This window comes from Lepisosteus platostomus, chromosome 3 (assembly GCF_059453375.1).
Source record: "Lepisosteus platostomus isolate fLepPlt1 chromosome 3, fLepPlt1.hap1, whole genome shotgun sequence".
Lineage (NCBI taxonomy): Eukaryota > Metazoa > Chordata > Actinopteri > Semionotiformes > Lepisosteidae > Lepisosteus > Lepisosteus platostomus.
This window is the reverse complement of record NC_142613.1, coordinates 62,846,129-62,869,141: the sequence shown is the minus strand read 5'-3', so window position 1 is coordinate 62,869,141 and position 23,013 is coordinate 62,846,129. Positions and strand designations below refer to the sequence as shown.

The following is a 23,013-nucleotide window of genomic DNA, read 5'->3' as shown; positions in this document are numbered from 1 at the left end:
AACTGCACACACTACAAATAGAGGGTTTGCCTGGTGTGCCAAAAACCAAGTGGTGTATGTGTCTTTAAAAAAGTTTGTCACTTTTAACTTTATAGTTAAAATTGCTTTTATGTTTTGTTCACTAGTAAAAAGGAAAACTAAAATATTTGCTGAAAGATCAACCTGTCTTGTGTATAAATCCATAAGGTTTACATAAATTGATCATAGATGGGCCTTTTCTTTAAAACAAAACATAGATATAAATGCAGGCAAACGTGAATAGACAGAATTTATAGTCCACGGGTAGAAGGATAAAACATAAGCTGGTAGCAACTAGGGAGATCTGGTGTGGTAGAGAGTCGCTCCACATGGATAATTATCCCACCCTACTTGGCTTTAACAGTGTTTGTGCACAATGATATTCCGTTAGTGCTCAGTCCTGGGAATTCGTTATTTCATGTCGTGGCTTTCTTCAGGGGTGGATCTGGATTGTGACATTGTTTCAGACATTAAGTGAAGAAGCAAAATGTGTCACAAAAGTATATATAGGAACTGTGCATTTCTAAAAAGACTCATACAATAAAGTTATTCATGCACTTGTATTATTCATGCAATGCGTATTGCTAAATTACAAAATTATATCTTCATAGATATTTAGGTTTCAAACAAAAGTAGCGTAATAAAGAGCTGTCCCATGGATTTGTGACTTTTATCAGGCAATTTGTTTAACACACAACAGAGCAGTCTGTACCATTATCACATAACAGCAATCTATGCCAATTTCACATAAACACAGAAGATAACTTCTGTTTGCATTGCTTATTTTTGAAGTTAGTGAAGGATTGTTACAACATGTAAAAAATAATTAAATGTTCTCGTGCTGTAGTTAACAAGTCGTGGCGGACTAAAGCTAACTGTTACACAGAGCAGCTTGCATTTGCAAAATGTCTTATCGACTATCATAAAATAACTGTTCTTGAATAACCTTGTGACATAAAGTACTTTAGATATGCACATCTTTGACAGTTATATACTCAACAGGTTGTACATCAGTTTAACATACTGTATATCATCCAGTGTCTTGGTTATGATGTCTTTTCAGCTCCAAATGTGCAAATATTTATTTTTAAAAAGCCATTGAAATTCAGTAAATACCTGTATGTCTGGCAGGTGGCCTGCAGAAATGTTGCGTGGGTTTCCTTATACTTGTCAATTTGCTATGTTTAGCTTGAACTTTTAAGAAGCAAGTCGATTGACTCTCAATGAGTTATTTGATAACTGATGACATGAAAGTAATGCAAAGACTTTTAGCTTATCTGATTTCTTATCAAAGCATTTGGGTTGCTTTTTTAGCCTTTTCCTATTATTATTATCATTAGTGTTACTTATCTTTCATCTTACTTTGTAAGCACAGGACACAGTTTTTATGATCTTTCAGGTTCAGTGTAGTATTCGAAAAACAGGTCTTTCCGAACAAGAATAATACACTGTATCACTGAGCTGTTTCACAAAGGTCTTCCTTCAATCCTTACTAATCTGCAGGACTCTTAACACAGAAACACACAGATTAAAAGACTCCTTGCCTTTGCAGTTAGAGCATTTGGTAAAAACTCCTACATTGAAGCATTGTGATCTAAAATGATCTGGATTTGAAAAACCTTTTGTTTAAAATATTAAGACTGAATTCTCACTAATCCTTTTGGTAATTAATTTAGTCTATTCTTTTACAAAAAGCCTATGTAAATGGATCCAACTGAAAATTGCCCAGGATGAAACAGGCCCTGGTGTGAGTGGGTGTGTGTCAGTGTCTGATGGACTGATGTCCCATCCAGGGTGTAGCCTCCCTTGTGCCCGTTGCTTGCTGAGATAGACTTCAGCTGTCCCATGTCCCTGAACTAGAAGAAACTATTAGAAACTTTATATATTATAGCCATTCACAGAACAAAATTGTATTCTAAGTTGAATATTGAGCAAAAAAAATTCCCAAATTTGGATTTTTCTGCACTGTAAGCTGAGAGGTATTGCATTAAGTTAATTGATGTTCATAGGAACTCGGAATCTGCTCTCACAGAGTTTAATATGTGCAACAGCATGCTGCATTAACTTAGAATTAGTCTGGATAATAATGCTATAAGGCCATACAGTGACATACAGTAAGTACTCATGAACCAAATGCGTGGTGTCCCAGTCTGGACTGAGGAAGATTCTGTATGTGTTAAAAGCAACATAAAAAGCCATTATACTATAATTGGATAATAGGCTTAAAATATTCTTAATGGAATTGCAGTGTTTTTGCTAACTGCTGAACATATGACAATGAATAGTATGAATGAGAAAACCATGTGACTTTGAAACACACAATATGGCATCTTTACTGCCTTATCCTTGGTTGGGGATTAGGAGGACAGAACTGTGCAGTGCCTGACCCCTGCAAGCCTGAAGATGAAGATATACATCCTGGAAAGCCCTTTATCTGCATGCTTTGAAAAAGACAGAAAACCTATCTGAAAGAGGATGTTATATAGGTTGTGGTTTAGCGGGTTTACGTAATGTCCAGTAGATCCTGTATGTGTAAATATACTTAGTGCCTAAGGGCATGTTCTGAATACGTATTTTAAATTAAAAGGCTTTATTTGAATATTGGATTAGTTCCATAAGGTTTCACCTCGTGGCCTCCCACAATACATCCTGGAAGTACAGTAGTTATAGCACTTTTTTCGCTTTGGATAAAAAAGGCAGCACAGTTAGTTTTACAAATGTGTGTGAAAAACTTGTTAATAACTTCCTGAACTATTCAGAGCAGGACAGAATACAGATGTACTGTAGAAGGTGCTATGGACATGCCTTTAGGGAGAAAAAATGATTATATCCATTATTATTTCTTGGGTTTTGTCCATGTTTTCTTGCAAACTGCTGTGACTTTACACGTACCCTGATCTCACACTGTCAATGTTTCAGGGTTACAGTTACACTGAAGGGAACAGCTTGTTTGCCACAAGCAATACAAGTCTGTACTACTCCAAGTTTTTAAAAGCGTACACATATAGCGTTGTAAGGAATGGAAGAGAAAAAAATCATGAAATATTGTAAAACGACAGACAAAGTGGTTATTAACAGGTTGAATGGGTTGGTTTGTAGAAACTTTTGAACTGGGAGTGCCAACACTAATTCTCTTTTGTGTCCTCTGATTTCCTTTTTGGTGTTTGTGTCACAATGTCTCCAGTCCAATTCCTTTGTACTGTACATTCTGTTTTTATAATTTAAGGCATTTTATTATTTTTTGTTTATTTTGGCAGGACACCTCTGAATATAATCATTAGGTCTGTGTAAGTGCAGTTTTACACTTCCACAAGGCAAAGGTGCCTTTTAAATCGAGATGTTCTTAGTATGTCCACCACAAACATTGTTAGGATGAAATACAGCATACTGTGGTTCAAAATTGGTATTGTTTAGGCAACTGGTAATATACGTGTGCAGGCAACAGTCTGTGTTTTAAGTCTCTTAGACACATCTGAAAACAAGACATTTCATTTTATGGGTCGTGAAGGAGAGTATATTGTACATCGAGCATAAACAGACCCAGTGAAAGTCAGAACATTTGTCACTTTGAAATTGTTTTGGCACCTTTGTCTTGAATATAAAAGAGGAAGGACATGTGTGAATGGCGTAACAAGTCAGCTCACTAGTGTTTCAAAGACAGGTGCTTTTACCTCAGATTGAAAACTCAAGAGTAGTAGCGTGTCATTGCTGACAGAAGTGGCTCATATATTCTGCTGACCATGATGTGCTTTTTAAACTGATCAGTTTAAAACCATTTTTTAGTTTTTCAAACAATTGTTGTCTTCTTCAATATACACCACTGATGCCTTTCTTCTACCGTACATTTAAAAGTGCTTTAGATATTTAAGACTTTATTGATCCTGAAGGGAAATTGATGATTTAATATTTTTTTTATAATTTCTAATTATTTGTATTGCTTTAGAAATATATGTATTCTTTACGCTCCAACAGAGTAACCATAAGTGTATAATCTAAAATACTTGAATGAGTACCATTAAGTACCATTATCATGATTTATCAGCATTCTGCATGAGTATCTGTATTAGTACAGTAGCTACATGGCCAGATTAAGAGATACAGGTATGTGTGTCTGTTTTATTTTGTGCCTGGTGTTTTCTTGCAGTTATGTTCCAGGCTGCTCATTTTAGTCTTGCAGGGCTCTGTGTGTACGGCTTTATAAGGAAATAAGCTCTGAGAATAGGCAAACCTCCACCCCAGTGCTGACTTAGAAAAGATGTTGTTAAAGCTACAAATATACTGACCATGGCCCCCATGGTGAACAAATTCTGAGTCCAAATATTAGGGTAGTGGTCTAAGGTTTACTGCATTTCCTAAAATGAAGAACTAGGCAGCCTTTGAATAGGAAAAAGATCTGAGGATGACCTTAACATTGGCCCACCTGAAGAGCAACAATAATTGACAGAAATGTGCTTCATGTGACTCTCATCCAGCAATTACCAACCATTCACTTTGGGAGCAAATCTAAATTCCTTCTATCTTTTTATCTGTTTTTAAAAGAACCAGAACGCAACACAAAAACGTCTGTCAAAAACAGCTTGAGAAACACTATGTTCAAGATAGTAGCACATCAGAGACTACTGATACAAAGCAATATTGTATGCACACAATCACGTACAAAAATGGCAAGAGAATGAGCAATGATGATATGAGAGTGAAAAATCCTTGTATACCAACTCTAGAACAAGGCACATTAAATTGCCACATTAAATACTATTCGAGTACATTAATTTGAAATTAAAGAGTCAAAATAAAATACAAAACCAAACCATTCAGTTTTCTGCCATATAGTAATCATGAAGAGAAAACTCTTAAGTCTTAAAGTATTAACCAAGCCATTCACCTACGGCCAGCAGTAGGGAAAGGTTACTTTTTCTTAAAGCATGATATGTTAGCAAGCATCCTTGTTTTCGAAAACCTATCTAAAAAGGACACATCAGAAGATTACTGTAGGGAACGGGTTCTAGGGTAAGAGAAATGTTTTAGATGTTCAGAATTGCTTTTTGATCTTTTGTCCTCAAATGTTTTATTATTAAGAAGTTGGATTTGTAGCTGAAAAAAATCACAAGTTCGTAATAGTCAGCAAGATGTGGAAGTGATATTCCATTTCTTTAATTTCTGCCCAAAGCTTAAATTCTAATTCTATAGTACATTGGATTCAGCTGCAGTGAGATGCCTCTGTCCGGCAGGTGTGTCTTTGGGCTTTGAATTTAAATGTTGTGTAATACTTCTTTTGTTCCCTGGGTAGGATTCTTAAAGATGCTCTGCAAAAATTGATAGAAATGGTATCTTAAAAAAATCAAATACTTTTTTGTTCTCAATGCAGTGCTGTCCTGCCTCCTGTGCTTTCTACTTTTGCATGCCCAGAGATAAGGACGGTAAGTGTTCTTGATAAGCATTTCAACAACAGTGGATAAGCACTTCTACAACAGATGGAAACAGAATAAGGGAGAAGATAAAACCTTTAGTTTACTGCAACTTCCATCTTATAACCTGTGTTACTGGGTTGCACCTATACATGCAGGGGATCAGCAGAGTCACATTCCATGTTTTCTCTGCAGCCCTCTGCTGCTAACGGCTGTGCTCCTGAAATTGCCAGACCAAGATACAGGGCAGGGAAACTTTGCCTTCAGTTTGTTGAGCATGTCTACCTTTCAGCAAACGTAGAAACTTCACAAGCACACTCATTTCAGAAAAAATAAGACCTTAACATCATTAACATTAAGTCCTCATGATGGTCTTTTGTGAGTTTCAGACTTTACTGATGCAAGAGCTACATTCCAACCCTCAGGGGTCTTCTAGTTTCTATGTTCTTTCCAGTCCATGTACAATCTCTCCATAATAAACTTGTCTGGCGTTGTGCAATTGGAAATTTAAAAAATACTCATGATCCAAATTACAGATCATACGGTTGATAGTCTGAAATTAATCTTAGTTAATTTCTACCAGCTGACAAAATCAAAAGAATAGCAAGTTAGAAGGATCTGCCTCCTTTCAGGTATGTGCATATCTTAACTATGGTGACAATGAACACTTAAAGGAGATTTTAAGTTTTGAGAGACTTCAGAGATTTTGAGATACTTCTTTTAATTTGCACTTGAGCAGTTTATTATATTGTCAAGAATTTAAGAATTCCCAGATGAAATATTTTATTGTAACTAAACAGTGCACACATGACAAATTTAAATGAATCTAAATCTTTTAGTTTTTGTGTTTAGCTACTGCTGGAAGAAGAGCATTTATATATTTAAAAATATTTGTAGATGATTCATGTGTTATGAAGATATTGTTTCCCTATCTTCTTAATATTTTAATAGTGATTAATGGCTTGCAGTAATGGTGTGGGAAGAGGGGATTTTACTTCTTTTTAATTTATTTTTCTTTGACGTTTTTATTTATTTTAATTCCAACAAGAGTCATAAATTTAAAGATTCAGGGGCACTTTATTCAGTTATTCAGTGTTCCTGACTGCAATATAAAACCATATTACTGTTTTGCTAGCTAACCTAAGCTCACATTCCTATGTAATGAAACCACTGGATCTAAATTCGTTATGGAATTTTGTTTCTGTTATACAGTATAAGCTAATTTTAATTTTAACAGTTTTACTTAGCATTTCTGTAACACAAGGAATGGAACTGGAACTGGAATGGAAAATTAATTTATAGGCAACAAAAAAACAGTACATCTACTGGAAAACATGTCACCTAAGACTTTGAATACAACAGTATATTTAAAAAACTAGCCAGAGACTTTCTACCAGTTATTTAATTTTCATATTATTAGTTTAAATAGCTCTCCTTTGATAAGTGTGTTGTCTTTCTTTGCTTCAATGAAAATCGGATTGATAATATTGGTATCAGGCACAAATCAGTAGCTTCTGCTTTTACATATATTTGTATTCTCAGCAATGAAAACTTGGTATTCACCAACTTAAAAAAATACCTTTTCGAGTAACAGCTGAGTAACAAGGTATAGCCTTGCTGAAGGGGTGGAAACAAGACAAAAATGTATAAGGGGACGCATTTAGATTAAAATGTGTTTTTCCTCAATGCTAGTCTCTCCGTGTTCTCTCATTCCCTCCCTTACAATCAAGTGTAGGCAAGTAATTTTTTATCCGGCTGACCACAGTTTCTTTCATTCTTGAGAGTTTTTTTGTAGACAACTCAACACTCCGCTACTGTTTCTGCCAGTTTGGATAAATTCTTTCCAGGCTTTCAGTAGTTTTGTTTTTCATCCTGTCTATGGGCAGTGGGAGCCCTGGCTTCTCATACAGATGTCTTCAGTTCTGCAAGGTTTTTATAGGCAGTGTGGCTGCAGGGGTAAAAGAGACTGCCTGTACAGTGTTCTGGTGGTTCGATTATACAATAATTCAATCTGTAAAAACACACAAGAAATCACTCTGTAAAAACAGAGAAAAGCATTCATTAACAAACAACATGTTATTTTACACTCCCAGCAAACATCTGTGTTAATGTAGATGTCAGTTATAACATTTATTAATCAGTAAAATCTTCGATTTTCATATGGGACATACTGTATGTCCAGGAGGGAAATTGGTAATATGAGTTTCAGGCTTTTCCAGTAAGCTTTTTTTCTGATTTGTGATGACTCAAGTCTGATGATCTGGTCCTGTAGCTGTTTTACTATAGAATATTGTGTGTGGAAAGGAAAACATTACGAGGACACATCATCTAGGGCTTTGTGTCCTATTAGGTTGATTCGGTTGCTTGTGTGTTCTTTCCATTGGGTTTTTTGTATTTTTTCTTCATTGGTTTTAAACATATACAGTATGTACCTTTATATAAGCAGTTGGCATGAAGTATAACAGGCTGCTCACCTTTTATCTCACTTTGTACCACTTGCTGATGTTTTACAACATTATTGTTTTTTATAACAATTTGAGTTTATCGATGCACAGATAAGCAGTGGCAATGGAATGGAAACTAGGCAGACATCTAAAGTGTATGTCACACACACAGCACACATGGGGGATTACAAGCACGTACAAACATGCCTCCCTTTCTTTAATTATTTTAATTTCTGTTTACATAACCTCTTTCTGTGCATGTGAAGGTTCTTTACAATAGGTCAAAGTACAGTAATGATAACATTTTAATAGCATGGCTAACACAAGATAACAGTTCCGGAAATTATATTATAATAAAGCTATTAATCTAAAAATAATATGAAATGAAAACATATTAATGATTCTGATTAAAATAATTTCCGTTTTTTATTTAAAAAATCATTTTGAATGATTATTTGTTGATACTGAAATGTTGAAGTAATTCACTCACGCAATGAAGCCTGTTTTTAAAAACCTGTCCTGTTCTGCTCCAGATAATTGTGAATAACGTGCTGTAGAATTAAGAGGTTGTCAAGTGAAAAATTTGCTAAAGATTTCTTGGAAACCCAGGAGGACTGGGAATAATGGTAAATCGTTTGATTTGCTTACGTTTGTGTCAATTTCTTTGTCAATCATGTATTTGGTATGAAGGTTAACTGACTCTGGGTAGAGATTACTGGGAAAAAGTCCATTGGCAGAATCTCCAGGGAGCGAATTCTGTAACAACAACATACAGTAGGTTGCATCAGGGACAGGCTTATAGGGGGAAAACTTAGTGACAGTGCATGCAGCAATATTTAGTACCCTGCACAGTATGAATTCATTTTGTGTATGATCTTTTTCTTTGCAAATTTGGCGTGATCATCAGTGATGTCACAGCTACGCAATCCCTGAAAGTGCACAGTGTTAATCCCATTCCGTGTTGTCTGAACAGGTGCAGATGAATATCTCTGGATTTTGCACGCTCAGGGCCAAAAGTGCAGGCTTTGCATAGGAGTAGTTAAAATCTTCACTTAAGGTTGAGATCACAGAGAAAGCATACTAAGCAAACAGTTTTTAAGGAACATGAGGTTGTGTTGGTGTTTAGTGTGTGTGTGTGTGCCAGCTGTTTTTGAATAGACTGTTGCTACTTCAGGGTTTAACTTCAGAGATCTGTGGACCTGCCCTGTCTTATTAACACATACAAAAAAATTGTGATTATCCTCGTTTGAAAGAAATGCGACCACAGTATTAACTTTAGATTCTTGTCAAAAAACTCACAAACGAAACAGCATCGGCAAACACCCTGAAAATTGACTACACCTCAGTTAAAACCAGAAAACCAATGATCACAGGACAGTCGCTGTGGAGACTTTGTGGCAAATGCGAGGTAGAATCTCAATTAATGTTTTTATAAATAGACCCAGGTTCAAAGATTTATTCAATCAGTGGTTTGGCATTGATATATTGTTAATATTATGCACGAGTGTAAGTTTTTATGTCATTTGTCAGCATAAATCTAAGTTGAGGGTGAGGTTCACCTTCAGACCTTTAAGAGGAAACCCTTATGGCATACCACATAAGTATGGCAATATACTGTATTCCCCTCCATTCCACGCAAACAAGTGAGATGTAACCTGTTTCTGCTGTTGATGTTAGTATTCAGCTTTTTTAAACTTTAACTTGACAAAAAAAAAACCTTGAACAGGACAGGCTATATTTACGCATAATTTCCAGCCCCAGTTGGTGTTTAAATAAAACTAGCTGCTGACAGTTTATAACTGTTTACCCAGGGTTGTTGGTTCTCCTCCTGTTGGATTCTCTGACTCACTTTCTTGTAGCTACCTAGCCTTCACACACAAAGATTTGTGATTTGAAGGTTGCAGCAGACTAAGTAGGTCCTTATGTTTCCCTGTAGGGGACCTTGATATTAATTTCAGAAAGAAATGGAAGACTGCGTACAGACCTGTTCTGAATTTCTGGTGATGCAGCAAATCATTAAAAAAAATCTGTGAAAAGGTATCTGAACTATAAAGGAATTTCAGAAGTTTTCACTTAAGTGAGAAAATGTTTTCACAATTTCCAGATTTTGTTTTGATTATAAAGTGCATTTCACTAACTTTTTTGCTGTAGAGTAAAAAAAAAGTGATGATGACTTAATCCATGATCTAAAAACACCAAGGTACATATTAATCTAGTATATAAATACTAGATTGAGTATATACCCATTAGCTTTTTTAAAGTCTTATTGAATATGAAATGAGGTGTTATGTTTATTTTTTTAGTTCTTGGCAGTCTACAGTTAAAAAGAGAAGATCCCCTTTATTTATGATTTTAATCAAATACATTCTGTACTTTTTTAGAAAGAGCATTTTTGCAGAAGCAAAGGCAGACCTAATCTTAAAATCTGGCACTTTTTCAACATGCGCCTGTGCTGGGGGCTGATTTGTAACCTCCTGCCCGAAGACTGTGGGCTTCCTGTATCATATTGAAAACATATTATGGTGTCTCCTTTCCTGTGCTAATCAGATGAGGGAAGAACCTTGTATGTTTGCGTATTAGCAGAAGCATAAAAAAACAGTTTGCAGAACAGGTACAGCAAACTTGTGGTAACATACTAAATACCAGAACCAGGCTGTGATAATGAAGTGCTAACCTTTTTAAAGTTTGTACCTGACATCACAGTAACAAATGCCATTTTAGTTGGAAGGGGGGCCATTTTAATTTTTCAAAAAACTTCCACAGTTTTATTTTTCTTGCCTAAGGAGAGTGAATATCTGTACAGCTTCATGTGTGTCAATCTTTCTGAAGCCTTTTTCTTTTTGATGTTGGAAATACTCATAGTTATCAAACCTCAAAAAATGAAGATAGGAACAATAGCTTGCGCTCATTTGTAACCTAAACCCTCTGAAAGTACTTCAAACCCAAACAGAATTCACACCACTTTACTGGTGTGGAGAAACTGTGAAATTATTTTAGCTTAATTAATATTTCAGCCATCCCACTTACAGTTTATTTAGACATTGTATAATCATTATGTATTTGGTAGATAATTTCCAGAACCCTTTCCAAAACATTGTGCTTCAACTGTACATCATAGATTCCCAGAATCTCTTGCCTTAGAAACTGGATTTATGTGATTTGTAGTACCTCATGACTATAAAGGTCTGTGTGTAAATTTAATTGTCTATTTATACAAAAGGAAATAGTGCCAAAATCTGAATTATTTTGTGTATGACAATTCTCTATGGTCCACCGTCTCCACCACATATTTTAAAACTGATTTACAATTGTTTTTTTTTTCACTAGAGGATGCAGTTAAAAACAGATACTCAGAGGTAAACATAAATATTACTAAAAATGCAAAAAGCACTAAAAGAAAGCAGAAATAAATACTAGAGGGAAGTTATATATTCTAAAAGTAGAAGCTTTGCCTAAAATTATTTTTCATTTCCTTTAATGCTTATAACTTTGAATTCATTATGTGAACATCTGATTGCTTGCAATATAGGAGGTCTTGTTAGTATTAAGTTAAGAGGGAGGTGTATTCCACATACAGTAGGGGAGGATTCTGAGAAATCTGACTGTTTTTGTATGGATGGACAGGAATCTGACATTAGGAAACAAATCTCTTTGACCAGGCCAATCTGGTTATTTTGTGTCTGTGAAGATGAATGCAGATTGCAGGAAGAATGAGAAAGTTTTGTTGCACTGGATAGTACAGTTGAAAGGATTGGTGAGTTCTGATACTATTAAATGTTAGTGCTTTAAACATCTAGAAAATAATGAATCCAGGAGAGATGGATTTTATACAGCTCTGTCACAGCTGTCTTTCACTTTACCATGTGTAATGTAGTAAAAATCCTATGCTCATATATATATATATGTCACATTTATATTCCTAGATTTCTTTGTATTAAAAGTAATTTGCACTGGCCATTAATGTTGTGAAACTATGAAAATCTTCTGATGCTTGCTGGAGAGGGGACATCACTGCACCACATCATCTTACAAAGGGTTTTCCTTCTTTTTCTGTTGTTGTTGATAATATTGCTCCCAGTTAGGCTGTGCTGTAAGCATTATAGTTCTGAGCTGATGTGGTGAGTTTAACTGATCTCATGTTCCTATTGTTAATACTGCGAGCAGGAAATTGTTGACGAATTCTTTATCACAGTGACAGTCTCGGGTTCTCTTTGTGCTGCATTTGTTGATCAGACTAGGGCTAATTGTGGTGAGGCAGTCAGGAAGTTAAGACACTAATTGTGCCGTCTGGAGAGAACGTCTCCTCGAAGCTCCTCGTGCTAGCACCCAGAACTTGACACAATAGTCGGAATTTATAAGACAAGTCATGTTCTGCTATCGGTTTTTTTATACATTCAGAAGGCTTAGAGTTTTCTGTTCTCTTTGTCAGGATGAAATAAAATCCTTAATATTCTCTCTCTGTTGTAGAAATAAAGTGGGTGGTTTATACTAGTCCTAAATTGCTAGGAAAAATCATAATAACCTAGGTTTTGCAGAAACATCTACTCTTATATTCACTTGGTTTTCATGTGGAAGACATTAATACAACAGTAGTAATACATTCCACGTATGATCACTAACGAATTGAGTACTAGACTTGCAAAAGTACAACAGATACAGCTCAGAAAGGTAACACTAAAGTGGAGATCTTAGTGTTAAAAAATGTGAACAGTGGAGCTGGTCTATAAAAAACACACCGGGTGTAATGTTCATTGCAACTTTGTTCTATTGCTTAGCCCCTTGGAGGAGGGTTTAAACGGATTACGAAGAATGCCGAAACCCCCAAATCAACCATGACTAAATGTTTGCAGCTGTTCTGTAGCACTTGCTTCAGATACAGCTATATACAGTACACTGCATATGGTACAGGTTGCTTCATTGCGCAACAGCTTCATGTTATTGACCTTCATCGAAAGAGAGAATAATGATCCCACAGAATGCATTACTATATTATGATACCAATCCAGATATGGAAAGTGAACTAAAAAGCTCTCCTTCTGTTTTACTCTAAAAAAATATGTATACTTTTTGGAATACTTCAGTAAGAATTATATTATCGAACCTTCTGCTAATAGCTGAAAAATAAAAAAGCAGTAGGTTTTGACCTATTATGAGTTTCATCTGAGTAGTACACCATTGTTTTTGGCAAATATAGGTTGCAGTTCTCATTTGCTTTGCAAACCTAAAAGATCTAGGAAAAGCGCAGAGCAATTGCACTCGATTATTGAGATTTGAATACTAAGATCAGCACTGTTGTGACCTGCACATCTTTTTCTTTCCTTTCTGGTTTCTCAGCAAAAGCAAACATTAGCCAGGGGCTTTGCATTTGATCTCTAGCTTTGATCTCACACATACGAAAAGCTATTATTTTATCATATAGATACTTTATTGATCCCATGAGGTAAATTTCTTAAGAAAAATAAAGATTTCTTCTCGTACCGTATGTCTACCGAAATCACCAACAGTTACAACAATGTAATTTAAGAGCCAATCTGCATATTAAAACAGACCAAAAAGTGTGAACAGTGAGATGTGCAAAAGAAGGATCTTGCAACATTTCTTTGTTTTCTTGCATCACTTGTGCAAAAGAATTGTGTGTGTGTGTGGGGGGTCCCAACTGGTTTAACTGGTAAAGCACTGATTGTTTTGAATAGACTGTGTCTATGAGTCTCCCAGTGACAGCGCACAGCAGGCTAAGTACAGTCAGGATTTTTGGGTGGGGTGCAGTTCTGGTCGGGGCCTCCCTCTTTTGTGGCACAACACTGACTGCTTTTCTTTCCAGTTGCCAACAAGCTGACAGTGTCATCACTGGGAGTTTCATTTCCGTGCAACGCTCACCTCAGCCACCAGTTCTGTGAAAATTACAGCCTTAAGGAGAGTGGCCTAAAGGTGCCATGGCCTGGAGAACTGATGAATGTCAACATCTTTCGCCCTCTGGTACAAGTGTCACTGCCATGATCTGGGTTGTTAAAACATTAGCAGTGCAAAAGTGTGGATTATAGGAATATATATGTTTGTAGGAATTTACAGAATTATAGGAACAAGGAAGCATTTATAAAACCTTGACAAGTACTATAGAACAAAAAGTAAACATATTGTATACATGTGTATGCACCGTATAACTTGGAAGGATGTTATTTATATACTGTATATACTGTATATATACTGTACATCTGTGTTACTGGTCAAAATGAGCTGTGTCACATTGATGAGCCCTAATGATGATCAGCAATTTGTCCTTGGTTCGTAGGTTGCTGATTCTGTCTTTATATGCACAGAATATCAGATTGAGAGGTTGTAAGACAATGCTGTCTCCTGTATTGGTGTGATTGGATGAAGAGCTGTATTAACATATTTATTCATAGTTCTTTGCAGCCGCTTCTCTTAACTCCAGAACATGCAGTGGCGTGCACCCCGTACATGCAGATCTGAAGATGTATGTTTAGTGTCCGGTCATCTAGCCCACTTGTTGACCTCTGACAGGAATAGATTTGTTTCGGTTTTCTCTGTGTGGTGTCTTTTTCATAGCCATTTAAAAGCCTAACATCCTGATACAGAAAAGGTTTCTGCAAAGCTTTTAAACAAGTCATAGAGACAATACCTTGTGACCTCCATCTCCAGAAATGCTATCCACTGATATATAAGGCCTTATATGGTTATTTAAACTCTGTTTATTTGACAGTCTTGTCTTTAAACAACACTTTATATTTCTGCTTTTGTCATTTATATGCAGAACAATTCAAGTACTGCGGTAAAAAACAATTAAAAGACTTGATTTTTGCAGTGGCTTATAGTTATACATACACGTTAAGATGTGCATAATGTTTTCAGGGTTTCTATTGTGTGTAAGTGTGTAGAATACGGACAAGCTAAATACTGTGTACTGTGCAATTACATGTATGTGTGGGTGGCTGTTCCTGTGTGGATGTAGCATGCTGGTGTGTTTTTGTCTTGTGGGGGTGGATGGCAGGTATTTCAGAGGGGCTTAGAAACCCCTTATACCATTGAAGCATGAAGTAATATAAGGTATAAGTTTTCTATGTGATCGCCATGTCTGTTTTCTCATTGTCTTACATAATCTTAAGTACCAAAAAGAGGTGGCAGATCATCGTGCGATTTAAGCTAGACGATACTTGTAGAAGGCTAGTAGTGGTGGTAAATGTTTTATTGTGGGTAGTTAACAGCACGAGATGTTTTGTGACTAGTGAGATTCACTTACTGTAGATATGCAGTACCGTTAAATTTTAGTGGTCTTTCATGGAGAAGACTTTAAAAAATATTTGTAATCTCTCTTAGGATTTAGAATGATGACATTTTATATCCAACAAAGGTATTGTTTGCTAATAATGCACCTGTGATCTCTTTTACACTTTTGTGAACGGTTAGCACCAACCAATACAGCACTATGCTCACTGTCCTTCCTTCTTTAATGGAATAAGTGAGTCCTTACTTACACTCCTTTACCACTTGAAGGACATTGTTTTCACTTCCACTGTATTTTAATTCCCTTTTCTTTTTATTGTATGTTTGATTGCATATTTTTATGTCACAATGGATGAAGGTGTTGACTAAACAAATCATAATTATAATCTTTCAAAAAACAGATGTCTGATGTGCAATCTTCAGTTTCTATAGTGTATGAAAAGAGAATTTTGTTCAGGCAGTACAACCGTTTTCTGTAATTATACTATTTCTGTAATTCTATTAGCATCTTGTGAGAAGCCATGAGGAAGAACCGTGGATAATGTTCTTACATTCAAATCGGATCAGAATCAAAATTAGTGAATTAGGCCATTAGTTCAGCTAATGGATGGGAAATGTTTCTTGGCGAAACCTTAATTTACACTTAATATTCTCAATATGGTGACTATCCAATTACTGACAAAGGGCCATCAGATGTTCTCAACAATATACAGTATAACAACCCTGTGTGTTTCATTGCCTGGAATACATTTGCCCAGTCCTTTATGTACGCAACTGCTAGGGTACTGTATATCAGTGTGGAAACAAGTGCTTTTTTTAAATAAAGACTTTTTTACCTGAATAAAAATCTACTCAAATAAATTTAACTACAGAATCCGAAGGCGCAGTGCAATGGAAAATGTAACACCCCTGTGGTAGATGGTTGCTTGGAAACCATCTGACGTAAAGCTAGGCATCGTTCAAACAGCTGGGCCTCCGTGCTAGCCTTGGTTGTGGAGGGAGTTGTTTAATGGGACAGGAAATGCTGCAGAGAACTTTTTTTTTCAGGCAGACCCATTGCAATGCAAAAAAAAACGGATAGTGAGCAGATAAAGGGAAACTACTGGTGCATTCTTAATTTGTTTTTGTTTACTATAGCTGTGAGAGGAAGAAGAGCATTTGTCTTGTGAGGCAGGCTTGTTTTCAGTTTTCAATTATGATAACTTGTTTATTTTTAACAATATCTCTAGTCTTGCTTGAGTGCCATTATCACACTGGAGTTTAATTTGTTTTTGTGCCATTATGTGCTCTTTATAAAGCATGCATTTTTTTAAAAAAAACCTCAAAAGAATCAAGTTTTTTTATCCACATTTTATTTTGCTCCAGTAAGAAACCAGTTAATGCTTTATATTGAGTGCTTGCAGAATGCACACGGCCTGATGTTCAAGGAGATGTGGTCCATTTCCAAGGATTTTTATCAGGCATTTGAACAAAATACAGTGTTATAAACAAAGCATGATCTATAGTGCTAATGAGGTCATAAACATAAACAATTACAGTATATTTGATTGCAGTTTTCCAGCTGAAACCCAATTTAAACCAGTGAAAAACTCGTTTATTCATAGTGCTATATATTATAATCATGGAAACCATGGACAGGAAGTAAGGATCAGCATCTCTTAAAAAGAACTAGACATTAATAACTGAACTAATGGTATAGTTAATAGAATCTTAGTTACAGTATGTGGTTTGTAGTTGACACCTGTATATCTGTAATTTGTTATAATGTGCTGTTTAATTATTCTTTTGCTGAAGTCTTTTTTCCAGAATGCTGACTTCTTGTCAACAGATTGTGCCCTCTTTGATGTTTTAATTTTAAATTAAATTGAATTAAATGACCGCTTAAAGCAAGCTAATTTATTTTCTTACAGTTTATTTGCCTTACAGTTTGCATGGCAGTTTACAGTTATGCCAACTGAATTAAAAGTCTTATGACCAAAAAAGGATGCAAACAGGCGGTTTTTTTTTCTTGAGCTAGGTGCTAGTACTGCCCAACTGCATGGTGACTGCCTAAACTTTATTTTTTAGGAGGTGCTGCTGACTTTATCAGATAAATATGTCCAGGCATGGACAGACAGGAAAAAAGAGATGTTCTTCCTTTAAGTAAACTCTCCTCACTTTCTATAATGTCTTAAATTCATATTCCATAGGTTGTTTTTTTTCTTGCAAAAGGGTAAAACCTGCTCATGTTCTTCAGCTCGTGGTGATGATGCTCTTATTTTAACAACTTGCCATACCCATTTGATAAACCCATCTTTTGCCTGATGTCACCCATGTATGTTTTTTTTCATTTCTTGTGCAATCATTTTTCTAAGAACAGCAAATTACAGCCTGGTTTTGCTCTTGCAATGAGACCGTTGCCACGAAAATGGCAGTGAAAGGGATTCTTCAAATGAGTCGTGCACCACTACTGCGCAGAGGATAAAAGCAGAGGGTGCCTGAAAGGAAACAAATTGCTTTGCACTGCACACCTGTCGTGGTTGTTTTTATATCCCTCTTGATGTGCCCTTTAAATGTTATTACCTGCCTTTACTGTCTTCAGTTAAAATGACCAAACACTGACAGACGGCACCGCCAAAATGGTTTAACCTTTGTCCACATGGTAATGATGAAACATCACAGTGACTCTGTACGTAAAAAACTCTGTATGTAGCTACTCTTTCTGTGCTTGGAAGTGTAGAGAGAAGACTTTTTTATCTACAAGTTTCGCTTCATTGAAAGTGAATATAAAAAACATTGCAAGCTAACTAAATTTATTGTACAACACATGAATAGTGCAATATTACAATAATAATAATATTGCAATGCAATGTTTGATATGATTTTTTTTTCTTTTCACACCACAAATACAGTACATAATTTTAAATGCCTGTGTAATAATAATGATAGCAAAGCCCACATGTTTTGCTTTGCTATGTATCTTTCTATATGTACCACTGGAAAAATGAAAGACTTTTATAGTGCTTAGACATAGCTCTGTTATTGCATACGAGATGATTCATTTACATTTAGTAAATTGATACACCACATGATACATCAAAGTAGTAGTGTTAATTGAAATTATAGTGTTTTAATTTGGGAGAGAATACTACTCATGTAACTTTTACTATTATACAGAGCTTTGAAACTCCTACACTTGCATTCTGTACATTGAATAAAATGTACAGTACAGATGTGAAAAAAATCTGCGAGTGCAATTCATTTACATTATCCACTCTCAATTGACAAAGGCTCCACAGCTAAAAAGTTGGCTTTTTAATCTTTCTATCTATTTTTCAGGGTTGAATTAACCTGTTTTGATACCCATTCACACTGTATTTTGAAAAAGTTCTCACTGAAAGGGAAAGGAATCTTCTGTACTGAGTTTTGACAATGTAAGGGCAGAGATGTGTGAAGAAAGCATTTTAGTAAATATTTATGTCTCTGTCTTAAATGTAAGTAAAAATAGTAAAGTTGTTTTTTATATTACAAACTGCTGCCCACATGTCAACAGGTGTCTGAATATAAGATGTTTGAACCGTCAGTTTTATTTGTGTGTGATTGGTTCAATAAGAATTTTAAATGGGAAATGTAGTATTGAACCCACAGGGCACAAGTGGAAACTATGTACAGTAGAAGTGCATTTAAAACTGAGATCAAAAGACACATCTTTACTGAAGGGGTTGTGGGAGAATGGAACAAGCTACCCAGCCATGTTGTTAAAGTCGATACCATGGCATATTTTAAGGCATGATGGGAAGAAATCCATACATCAATTAACTACTAACTACCATATGAGTTAGGTTAGCGAAATGGGCTCCTCAGGTTTGTAAATATATATATTCTAATAAGAAGGATGCTTAAATTTGTTAATGCCCGTCTACACAATAATTAGAAATAAAGGGGGAAACAAAATACTTTCCCCCTAAGGTAGCCGAGGAAGCAAACAGAACTAAATGCAGTTCTTTTTGAAAACTCAGTCATTCTACATTTGTGAAATAATTGTGAAATAATTTAAAATAATTTTAAATAAATAATTTTAACTTGAACTAGATGTTCATTTTATTACTGTTGTTTTGACTGTTTTTCACATGGATCAGAATATATTTGTCCAAGACTATTGAATATTCTGATTATCTGTGTCCAAACATCTTTCAATCTTTCATTGACTGTGGTGTGGCTGCAAGTTAAAACTATTCACGTCTACTGTAACAGTATTTCTATGTGTGGTTATGTCTTCTACTGTATGTCTACAATGGCCTTTTGGAGAAGGTACAGTAACCAGTGGAAAATTAAGGGCATTTACTGTCAAACATGTATGTAAAAAGCAAGCAATGAATATGTCATCTCAGTAATTTTGGGGGCAATTATGAGACTGTTAGAAGTTCATAATGAGTCACATATTTAGAAATTCTGTCTCCAGTGTTCTCGTTTTTTAGAGTTTGCCTGTGGATATCAGTGTTGACATTCTAATGACACTGATCTCACAGTGCTGACAGGAAGATACAGAGAGTATTCATACACTCCACTGATCAAGTAGTTAGATATCATTTTTAAAACCAGTGATGGTTAATGCTGATCAGATATATATATCTCAGAGCAGTAAAGTAGGCTTGCAAGAGTAGATCTGACGTCCTACATTCACCAGTAAGAGCTGCGAAGAGTCACTGCACAGACAATACTACTGTTTTCTCATTGCTGACAATTAAATAAAACTAAGAACTGAACTACTGTGTGTTAAGTATTGCAAGTAAAATTGAATCTGAAGTACATAGACGTTGCCTACTGTATATAGAGGCCGACTTGTAATTAAAATGGAAGTCTTTGATGTGAGATATGCATAGTACACGTGTGAAAGTGTGTGGCAACATACACACCTACCAGACAGAAGCCAGCACTGAGTACCTGCATGCCGCAAAAGTGTCTACTTATGAGGCCTTCTTATATTTTGCAAGGCGTGGCACGTTGTGGGAGAAGGCTGGGTGGATTCGCTCTCGAACGCCAAACAAAGCCATTGTGTGTTTCAAGCTCTGTAGGTTATATATGCTTTTCAAGGAATAAGCACAGCCACACATTGTCAGAATTGCATTACTGCACTTCTTTTGTGTTACTTAAATGAGTTAGCACTCACAGAAACCACTTAAAAAGATCCTGAAAAATACCAGAAATTAACAGCATAATAAACATGCATTACCCCAGTAATTTGAAGACTTTTCTTGTTTTTTCCCTGGTCTTCTTTATTGTAATCTGTTAACTGTAATTGGTTTTGGAAAGTGAAATCTTCAGTTCTGGCAAAAAGGTTCCCTTCCTTTTTCTTTCGGCAAGGTGATATTAAAAGAGGGGCCAGAGCAATGTAAATTGGTCAGACTATTGTGTTTCCTCTAGAGAATGGTGAATTGAGAGACAAATTGTTTCGTCTTCACGTTCTTGGGATTTTAGCTACTTTTGAGCAGGAATCTGGTTTCAGTGTTATGACTTGAATTTTTAAACGAAATGTTACAGTATGTAAAAAGAGAAGTAAGCAAAAGAAGATGAGTTGGTTCTGTTATGAGCAACTCTGCAAAAGATGTGTATTTATTTAAGTTAAACAGAGCTCATCGGGTCACTTGGTGTTCTAAATGACTGCTGTTTAAAGATCAGCTGTCTTATTAGCCGAGTAATTGAACACAGTGTAAGCTGTATTTTTGTAATTGCTGACTTTACTACTACTTGCAGACGTGGAAAATACTGTCGTAGAGCAATACCACTTTCCTGCTTCAGAAAGAGGTTCCTCTCGCAGGGTTAAAAACCACTTCCTCCCTCGATGCTCAGTGGAAACTTTAAAACATGAGTGAGGTTAAAGAGTTGCTTTAAAAATGCGGCATCCCTTTCCTCATTCTGAATTTAGAAAGCTGGTTTATCTGAACAATGGCATGGCGCAGTGAGGTTTTGCTGCTTACTCCACGATAAGGTGCTCTCTCTTCCGGTCCTAATTTAAGAAACGTCAGACGATTGATAGCTTGCACACAATAGTACTAACTGGGATATATCTGTGGATCATGTCTTAGTGTGTGCCATCAAAAGTTTTTTCTAATATCACAGTACAATGTACTGTATCCAGGACTCTATAACTAGCCACTGTCACCCTGTTCTTACTTGTATGGTCTTTGGTTGAAATTTGTTGAAGTGTGAATATGTCTCTTTGTCCCAGCGTGGAGTAAAAGCCTGTGACAATCTGGAGGACATTCTGTTTCCTTAGGCTTTCTGTGCACTTTAGTCATATCGTAAGGTTTTCAACTCAAGGAGCTACAGTAGATCATTCTCTTGCTTTCCTTCTACCTGAGAACTGTACTTTTTTCTTTGAATAAAACTGGAATTAGAGATATGGTTTTTTTTGCATACAGTTATGCATTCATTTTGGAATTGCTCTGAAAATTCCCACCCATACCCAGTGGTGCTTTGCCAGTTGAGCACCCCAGAATCCTACTGACATAGCCCGGACTTCAACCCGGCCTGTGCTGCTGAGCACCAGAGTAAAGAGCCCCTGTTTTAATAGATCACATGTAAGACTATACTGAGAGTAATGGCTTTCAGTTTACATGCTGGGGTGGATTAGGGAATCCTTAAGCAGTGCTGAGCCAGTTTATGTTTTCATTCTCTATGTCGTGTTGTATATTTTCTGTGTGGTTCTCTGCTGTGGTTACTGCTTATTTGGTGATTTCCATTTATCTACCCGCTTAGCAATTCTAACTGCAAAGACAAAAAAAAGCTTCTGTAAAGACCTCTCGAAGCTGAGCAAAGTAAAAACAGAGGCTAATTAAACTTGTCTAGCATATAAAGGTTTTTCAAAGGACTTCTTAACGTGGTGCAACACTTATTTACTCCCCTTGTACACCTTCTATCAGTGTCCTTTAAGTACTATTCTGCAATTTCCCTCACGGGATCAATATCTATCTAAGTATCTATCTGTCTATTTTTCAGTGCTACTTTTTACGTATATATACTATACGTACATGGTTTGTCAAGAAAACCCGTACAGTATGAGAATGCACTGTAATTGTCAAAGTACCAAGAAAAATAACAGGAAATGCAGATATTGTGTACAGTAGTTTAAACCTTAATTCGTTGTGAAAGCCATCCCGATGGACATCCTCAATCAGTTTTTACAATAAAAATGTGCAATTTGAGAATTTTATAAATCAACAATGACCTGTATGTATACTGTATCTGCAGTTAGAACTAAAGGAAACTCAGTTATTAACTGCTGACAAGAATCATCTCCTGTTAACAAGAGCTTGATGTGCCTTTCAGTCAAGTTATTAATGCTGTTTGAAAATGAGTGCCTTTATTTACCAAACAGCAAACAATTGTTTTCTAGAACGAGTCTAGGAAAAGAGCAGCCAGGTACATTCCCAGCCCCAGCCCTAGAGAGAAGATGACAAGGAAACTGTCACGACTATAGTCCCCCCTCCTTAAGGGTGCTCCAGCCCTTTCACTAAAGACTTCATTCCATGCACCTGCGCCCTATTCCCTGTCCACCTTATAAGCCAGGCGCTGACGCTCTTCCGGGCTCTGCTCTGATTTCCATATCGTGCGACTCCGGGACCAGGAAGCGCCTGGTCCCGTTAAGGTTTTAACCTCGGTTCCCGTTCCCGTTCCTGTTCCCCGTCCGCCGGTTCCGACCCGGCCTTCGTGGTTTTTAATTCTTGTTCTGATGGATCTCCTGGTTTTGGACTTACTCGTGTGTTTTGGATTTTCCCTAAGGATTACTCTTGGATTGTTCGCCTCGGCCACACCTCCCCCGTGCACCAGCGCACCTTGGACACGCCCCCTTGTCTTCAGCCCCGTTTTCCTGCATGACGTTTCCCCAGTGTTTCCCCACTCCGTCGGACTGTGTCGTCCGCATA

At 36.4% G+C, this 23,013-nt stretch overlaps 1 protein-coding gene across 2 annotated transcripts in view; it reads left to right on the top strand.

Moving 5' to 3' along the window:
• The window catches only part of itpkb (inositol-trisphosphate 3-kinase B), a 63,385-nt gene that overhangs the window by 6,393 nt on the left and 33,979 nt on the right, over positions 1-23,013 (top strand). The window lies entirely within an intron of this gene.